At 43.1% G+C, this 8603-nt stretch overlaps 1 long non-coding RNA gene across 1 annotated transcript; it reads right to left on the reverse strand.

Annotated features, from left to right (window-relative positions):
• Positions 1 to 876: 876 nt before the first annotated feature.
• Positions 877 to 8198, reverse strand: LOC146205170 (uncharacterized). Its single transcript, XR_014704142.1, has 3 exons — positions 8067 to 8198; positions 7230 to 7335; positions 877 to 1086 (listed from the first exon to the last, which is right to left on the reverse strand). It is a non-coding gene; the product is annotated as an uncharacterized LOC146205170 (long non-coding RNA).
• Positions 8199 to 8603: the final 405 nt, after the last annotated feature.

Raw genomic sequence — 8603 nt, forward strand, 5'->3', positions numbered from 1 at the left:
TAAGACACCATTGGTGAACAGCTAATAGCGAATTTTGCAAGGTGTAGTGATCGTTGGGCTCATTTATGGTCTTAAAAAGTATGCAGTCATCTGCAAAAAGCCTTAAAGAGACATTATCAGGAAGAGAAACAGACAGATCATTAATATAAATTATGAAAAGCAGCGGTCCTAACACGCTCCCTTGGGGTACACCTGATGTGACTGGAAGCTCGTTTGATTTGAAACCATTAACCTCTACGTATTGTTTCCTGTAAGATAAGCATTAATCCAATTAACAAGGTAGTTAGGGACGCCGATACTTACTAATTTATAAATGAGTTTACTATGGGAAACTGTGTCAAAGGCCTTGCAGAAGTCTAAAATGAGGACATCAATCTGCCCAGATTTATCGAGAACTACTTGAAATGCATTAACTGTAGTTACCAACTGCGTGACAGTGGACATACCCTTTCTGGGTGTAAGTATCCCACAGACAAGGGCATTGCAATTAAGAAAGTTGCTGCTCATCTGCAAAATACTGAATCAAACCAATCTTATGCAATTCAACAAACACCGCCCACTTTGCCTTTTTATCATCAGTCCCTGTCTGCAGTTCGAAACATCTTCATTTGGCTTACCTCTAAAAATTGTCTACGAAACATATCTGTGAACTTTTCTTACTTCACTGGTTTTGCGGATTATTTCCCGTCTCAAAAGGAATAACAAATATATGTGGTTCTATGACACATACAGTAAATACTTACCTTTCTAGGTAGGTTACAAAAGGGAAGTGATGCAGAAGGTAGGCAGTCTAAACATAAATGAGTGTGTAAACATGGTGTTTTGGCACTGGAGTGTTTATTACTCCAATCATGTGCGCTAATAATGAATGAAAAGGCACATAAGTAGGAATACTTTATTTTGACACAGAAGCTATGGCCAACGTGTGTGTGTTGCCATTACGCTCGTAAGTGAAGTGCAGACTTGTGAGTACACTGTTGAGGCAGTAGCACAGGGAGCAGTCAACTTGGGCCAGGGAATGCCATGCTTTGAAAGGTGGGCAGCTGTTGTGATCTCTCAACTAGTATCAGTCACGTGCAGGATCGGCTGTCATAGGGAGAAAAAACAAAAGAATGCAAGCTCAGAACAATAACAAAACACCCAGAGAAACTCAGAGACGTACCAAATTTAAATAAAAAGATAACAGGACTGCAGACTATGCAGCAGCTCATATATTCTAATAGTGGATTTGCATATGGTCACTACACCCTCAAAAAGGAAAGAAGCACAAATGCTGAATTCATGACTCGTCAAAGAAACCAGACAAAAAGAAAAGTGTACACCCTGTAGCATAGCTCAAGAATGAGAAAAGCCAAAACAGCGAAAAAGTTACCCTAAGTAAGGCCAGTACTAGTGCTCTCTGCATGCGTGTGACAATGTATCACTGCAGTGCACATGCACAGCAGAAATGGACACCATGGGTGGTAAAGAACTGATATGAAGTTATCAACACTGGCCGCAGACATCAGAACAGATAGCTGATTGTGCTTTGGTATAACGCAAGCGTGCGGGCTTTGGTAGGTTGTGAAGCATATAAATAAACGTTGAGACATCTTGAAAACCATGTGTGCACATTTTCATTTGCTGCTGCATCCAAGAAGTTCCGCTTGCACTGTTCATTAGACGACATGCGTTGCTCTTGGATTGTAGCGTTTGTCGACTACATAGCATGATTCCGGAATTGCGACTGACTCAGCTGTGAACATTTCATTTTTCTAAACTTGCGAAATCCTTCCTATGGGCTGTGAAAAAGAATGAGGAACTGTTCCACCGAAATGTAGTCGCTCGCCCTCTATAACGCACATGATGGCAGCCATAAGTCATTTTGTGCCAAACAGTAATTTCCATACAAGTAACAAAAAGTTATCAAACTATGTGACAGGACCATAGCTATTTACTTTGAGGGTGGCCACAGCAAACAGGCAACAACCACAAGATGGCCAAATCGCTCACCGAACTACAGCACCACAACAGTTGCTACAATGCTAGCATCATAAAACCTCTGGCTGTCTTTGATATATGGTCCTCATCACAAATACACCAGTTCATGTTGTTAAGGAGGCTGTCCATGAGCATCATACTTCTCAAAGCAGCTAAAAAATATTGCAAACAGAGAACAACACTTGACTTTAAGTGCAGTAGCAGCACTACTAACATTCAGTGTGTTAATGGAGTATAGACACCCTGAAACAATAAAACAAAAATTCAATTATAAATTATTTAGTGGTTGAAGATAAAAACCAGGTGATGATCTGTACAGAGCAATGTCTTGCATGTCGTTAACAAGCAAAATGCGACCAAGATTAGGTGCATATGCTCCTGTAAGATGAAGTGCTGCACTGGCCTAGCCCAAGCAGTGCGGGTACCTCCAGTCAAAACGCTTTCAAGTGCCATCATCCATGAGATGGTTGCCCAATAGCAATCGGAATTTTCATAATGCAGCGTTCCTTATCTTCAGCCAGCATTTTTCACTCTTCCCAATGGATGCAACCCTCCCCAAAACTCCAAACTTTTCTGAAAACATCAATTCAGTCATGCAGAACTGTCAATAATGACCTGAACCACAAACCAACTTGGAGAGGTAATGCGACCAAAATTAGGCGCATATGCTCCTGTAAGATGAAGTGCTGCACTGGCCTAGCCCAAGCAGTGCGAGTACCTCCAGTCAAAACGCTTTCAAGTGCCATCATCCACGAGATGGTTGCCCAATAGCAATCGGAATTTTCATAATGCAGCGTTCCTTATCTTCAGCCAGCATTTTTCACTCTTCCCAATGGATGCAACCCTCCTCAAAACTCCAAACTGAAAACATCAATTCAGTCATGCAGAACTGTCAATAATGACCTGAACCACAAACCAACTTGGAGAGGTAATGCGACCAAAATTAGGTGCATATGCTCCTGTAAGATGAAGTGCTGCACTGGCCTAGCCCAAGCAGTGCGAGTACCTCCAGTCAAAACGCTTTCAAGTGCCATCATCCATGAGATGGTTGCCCAATAGCAATCGGAATTTTCATAATGCAGCGTTCCTTATCTTCGGCCAGTATTTTTCACTCTTCCCAATGGATGCAACCCCCCCCAAAACTCCAAATTGAAGACATCAATTCAGTCATGCAGAATTGGCAATAATGACCTGAACCACAAACCAACTTGGAGAGGTGGAAGCAGGCTCGAGCACTTTGAAGCTATAAAACGGAAGTTTTGAAGCATTCAAATTGTTTTGGAGCACGTTCTAAAGTCAAATGATTTTATTAGCTGAATTTTTTATACCTGACATACCAAAATAACCTATTTGATTCCTTTTTATTCAAAGATCAATGCATTGGTGAAAATACAAGACTAACAGCCAAAACATGTACAGATGTTTAAAATAACACAAATAATCTTAGCAACAATTTGGAACAAACTAGCAGAAAATGCAATGCTTGTTTCTATACTTGATGCCCAAACGATAAGTTTGACTAAAAACATGACTCTTTTAGCTTGAGAAATGTGGACTATACCAATATGATGTGCTCAAGCACCACTGGACTAGTTCGGAGTTCACATCAATAAGCAGCATATTTCCACTCCCTATCTTGTGCACATAATTTTTTTTATCCATGCCTGTTCTGATAAAATTTCCAAGGCACTGGTCAGTAATCCCTTCAGTGAGGATAGACTGCACTCAAAAGTAGCCCTTTCCCCCTTCAGATGCCCTACTCCATGGCCTTCTGTCAGTAGCTTCTCACGTTTTCGCTTGAGTGGCACCGGAGCTTCCTTAATTTTAACATGTTAATGATGGGCCCTCCATGCCTGCCCAACACTTGTGACATTTCTAATGATTGACACCTTCATGGTGTCACACCCATAATACTGTATGTTTTTGTCTGACGTATGTATGACAAGCTTATTATTAACAAAGGTTCAATGAAATAGATCTACGACTACCAGAAACGAGGCTCATGCTGGTCTGGCTTATGGGATTTAACGTCCCAAAGCAACACAGGCTATGAGAGACTCATGCTCTTCTATTTAGCAGAAAAGAAAAAATATATAAAGGCCCTGTTACTACACAGGTATGCAAACCAACAGAATGAAATTGAGGAAAGCATATAATTAACTAATAAAAAAAATCTGCATTGGTGGTGAACGGTAATTAGTAGTGTATCTACTGTCAAATGAAAAATAACTCCCCCCCCCCCCCCCCCCCCACCCATTGCAAACTAGAAAAACAAAAACAAGAAACATGCCACCGTTGAGGTCCGAGACCTGCACATTATGCATCCCATGCTTTACAAACTAGCTACAATGATGGCTATGCAATCTTTTATTTTCAAGCTATTTATATTGCATGTATCCCAACATAGACAGCGTTCACCAGTGCTCAACTAAACCGCAGCAGCAGATGTGGGAATGCCCTGTAAATACAGCAACAAGGTTAACAACTGGGCGAGTTGGTAATCATTCATTCAGCCAAAAGACTAGACACAGAGAAGCCAGCCTCATCTCGTTAGCTTCTATTCTCTGTCTCGTTTTTTGGCTGGTTTAAAATAAAATACAGCAAGTGCCAAGTAGAACATGATATGGAGTGTGGTGTCTGAAGGGTTGTGTATGAACGAGCCGCGCCGGCGCGGCGCGCCACTGCTCGTAGTGTGCTCAACCTCTAACAGGCAGTGAGACTCACGGATTCGGGCAGTACGGCCAATGTGACTCTTTCGTCTTCCCACGACAACTCTAAACTGTTAGAAATTCGCTGAAAAAGAATGTATTAGTTTAGGCTGTTTACAGTCTCCAAACACTCCACGAAATATGTCAGCTGTATTGCATTTCGCTTCTGCTTATACATGGCTCTGAAAATTATTTTCCAAGTTTTGACCAAATTTGATAAAACCTGGCATTCTGATTCAGTTTCTTGCACTGATTTCAAACATGTAACCAATTTTCTAGCTGCCCAATTAGTTCAAGAGATAATGAAATTGTTCATAATTTACAGAAATAATGAAAAATAACAGCACTACAAAAAATTCACATGGACACTTTGCTAGGTACTAGAAAGCGTAATGAATACAATGTTAGGAGCATTTTTTTATTTAACAAATATTAGCGATGTTATAGCAGTTCAGAGTTTTCAATTTTGCTCTAAATAAGACAGGAAGGCACTCACATTTGGAAAAGTGAACTGCTATAACATCGCTAATATTTGTTATACCAAAGTGCGCCTAACATTATATTCGTTATGCTTTCTAGTACCTAGCAAAGTATTCATGTGAACTTTTTGTAGTGCAGTTATTTTTTCATGAACAATTTCATTTATCTTTTGAACTAATTGGCCAATTGGAAACCTAATTACATATTTGAAATCAGGGCAAGAAACTAAATCAGACTACCAGGTTTTATCAAATTTGTTGAAAAACATAAGAAAAATAGCTTTAAGAGCCATGTCCCCCTTAAAGGGCCACTGTCCAGGGAAGGCCCCTTTAAGAAAAGGAGCCCAGTGTTTCGATCAGGTACCGGAGATAGTCTGTGCAAAATTCTACAGCGACACGCACGCCGCAACACATCGAAAATACAATTCAAAGCTCCCTCATGCTCTCCTTTGAGAAGCCAGCTTCACCGTTTCCTGCGCTGGCCCGACGGGCACCGATAATGACGTACGTACCACGAACGACGTCCATTGGTCCGTCTCGCTGACTGACGGGAGAAGGATGGGTGTCTACCGCTCGCAGCGCGCTTTTCCCTCGCCACGGCCAGACTGAATTCAGCGGCGCGCGCTCCCTCGACCGTTTTTTTTTCCTTTTTCGCGCTCGCGGAGAGCCACGCCCCACCTCCCGCCAAACGCGGAGGAGGAAGGGGAATTTGTATTGCGGAGGCTAGACGACTTCGGGCAGGAGAGTGAAAAACCCTTGCGAGGGAACGGAAGGAGAGAGGCAGGATAGAATCGGGTGATTGCGGTGACTGTAACTGCGTTATTAGTTACTCTTTTCAAAAACATTTTGCGGCCTTGCGTTCCAGGGGCGAAGTCTCACAGTCACCGGGGAAGAAAATATTTTCGACCGGAGGGTGGACAGTGGGCCTTTAACAGTACCACGTGACCGTCGACTGCCCAGCGCTGCTGCGCCGGAAGATGCAGGAGTGCGAGGGCGTGCTCACAATTCTTGCTGCTGCAGTGAACCTCGTTTGCTACGCTGCTTTGATCAATGTGAAGCAACCCTGCCACAATTGGCTGGCAGGCATGTCGGTGCCCGGAGAAGCTGTCACTGCTTGCTTTTAGCCGCAATAATATCTGCATATCATGTGAATAATATCTTCAAAGTACACACATTTCCAATAAAAAATCCAACTTGCCCTATAACTCTTGCCATCAATACTTTTGAAAAATTGTTGTATCGGTACTTTCATTGCTTAAAAAAAAAAAAGAGAAAAGAAACCTTTGAGACAGTATCTGAAAATAGAAGCAGGGACAAGTATAATATTTGGAACGTTACAAGTTTGCACAGCTTGAATCCACAAGCACATAGCAGAGCGCTCTCAGAACTACAATATGAAACTTGATTCAAGGGGTTGCTGCCAACGGAGCAGAACAGCCAAGCAGACAACACTCGCTGAAGCAGCATGATTACATCTCCCTGCTTGTTCCCTCTCCCGATTTCCCCTTTGCTTCTGCTCGGACAGTCGACGCTCGAGCGATACTGTTAAAGAATTGGCAGGGTGTATATTCTGTGCTGCTTGTCTTGCAAGCCATTGATGCCAATCTTGCAGACCTCATTTTATCTTTCACAGTGGATTCCAAAGCTATAAAGTTCTTGCAGCAACATGGTCACACGCACAAAAAAGCAACACAACCAACCTGTGCAGGAATATCATTCGTTGGCAGCTTTGCCAGTTTTCCACAGCGAATTGAGAAGACAATACAGCGTGGTTTGATCTTCCATCTTGCGCAAACATTTGTTTGTTTTTGGAGCTAGTCTGCTTTTCTTAGTCTGAATCAACTGTTACATTGCACACTGTTTGCGATGCATTAACTGCAGCTGAGAAAGAAAGGCTGCAAACTACAAGCTGGACACTGCAGCTGCAGGAATCCTTGCTTGTTTGATTCATTCATGCACTCTATGCAAACTGGGGACCTGTGCCCAAGCATGTTCCCCATGTAAAACAAATGACCATTCGCGGTGGCACAGCAATTGTTTTGAAATTAAGTACAGGGCTCACCTTGTGGCGTTAGAGCATATGCTGCCTCCGCCTTTCATAGTCCCTTGTTCAGCCTCAGCAACCAGCAAGCACATGCTAGACTTCAAAACACATATCAGGAAGGTCCCTGCGTGCCAAATATTAGACGTCAGCTTATAAGCGATGTTTACACACACAAAAGAAATTAAGACAAGTACATGTTGATGCACTTTAAACACAAGGCGAAATCGCTTACCTCACCGTAATTAGAAAAGGGCCCTGCATACACTTGACAGTGTGCAGTCATAAAATGAGGTATGAAATCATTACACCGCGTCATAGCAACGAGGGCCACACAAAATGATAGTACGTCGCACAAATGGTTAGCACGTCGTGGTGCATCAAAACAAAAGCTTCCCACACAGGCCTGTGTGATCCTCGCCTTTCCTGCTTCTACGCGTTGTTTTGTCATGTCCTAGTACCTCCTAAAGTCCCTCTATCAGCTCAGAGACGTTACAATCATTAACTATTCACCCAGACAGCTGCGGAAAGCTTACCCAAGTTTCCCGCCCTTTTCAAGCGCACGCAAGACTGATAGTCAGGCGTGCTTTACATGATTGAGATTTCCGTACAGTTGGCCTAATAAACGGTATTTAACCACATGTTCCTTAGTGTCGAACTGCGTTGAGCTTTCGATTGAAACCTTCGATAATACACCCTTGGGGCGTTCGGGCCCACTGCCAGCCAAGCAGGCTCAATGGTCGTCAACAGAACATTCGGGCGCACGGAAGTTGAAACCTAAATGTAAAACTCCAGACAGCGGGTAATGACTCAATACATGCACACTGAAGTATCTAAAGAATAGAAAAAATTGCTTACGTGCCGTACAACACGAGAGCACACGGCTGACACGGCGACACAGCTCTCACGGCTCCCACCATGAAAGACGACCACCAGCCATTTTGCTACTAAAAGCAACACAAAACCCACAAAACAATAGCCGGATGTGACGTTTTTCCTAAACCAGATAAGACGTCATGGGTTGCAGCAAGCATTTTGCTCCTGCAACCCGGGGCCCGATCCTCGACATTCGCCTTTTCGGCCATGTTGTGACGTACCCGTGACGTGTAAATTGGGGCGGTGCTAAATCGCGTGTACACAGAAATTGATGACGAAATTTAAAAAACAGGGAAAAAAGTTACAAAAAATTAACGCCGTCGTCTGCTACTTGGCGCCGATTACAAAAATGCCAACGCTGCGATGCCGAGAAGCTGAAGGGTCGGTGCGAACCGTGTTTACGCTGCAGGGTAAGGCTGAGGAGATAGTGACATACTTACGTATACATTGCGGCTGTACTGTACTATTAGTTACGGTCGTTGCGACCACAGTGAATCATAGTACACACGCTGTCGGACG

This window comes from Amblyomma maculatum, chromosome 1 (assembly GCF_055883805.1).
Source record: "Amblyomma maculatum isolate TAMU_Amacu chromosome 1, ASM5588380v1, whole genome shotgun sequence".
Lineage (NCBI taxonomy): Eukaryota > Metazoa > Arthropoda > Arachnida > Ixodida > Ixodidae > Amblyomma > Amblyomma maculatum.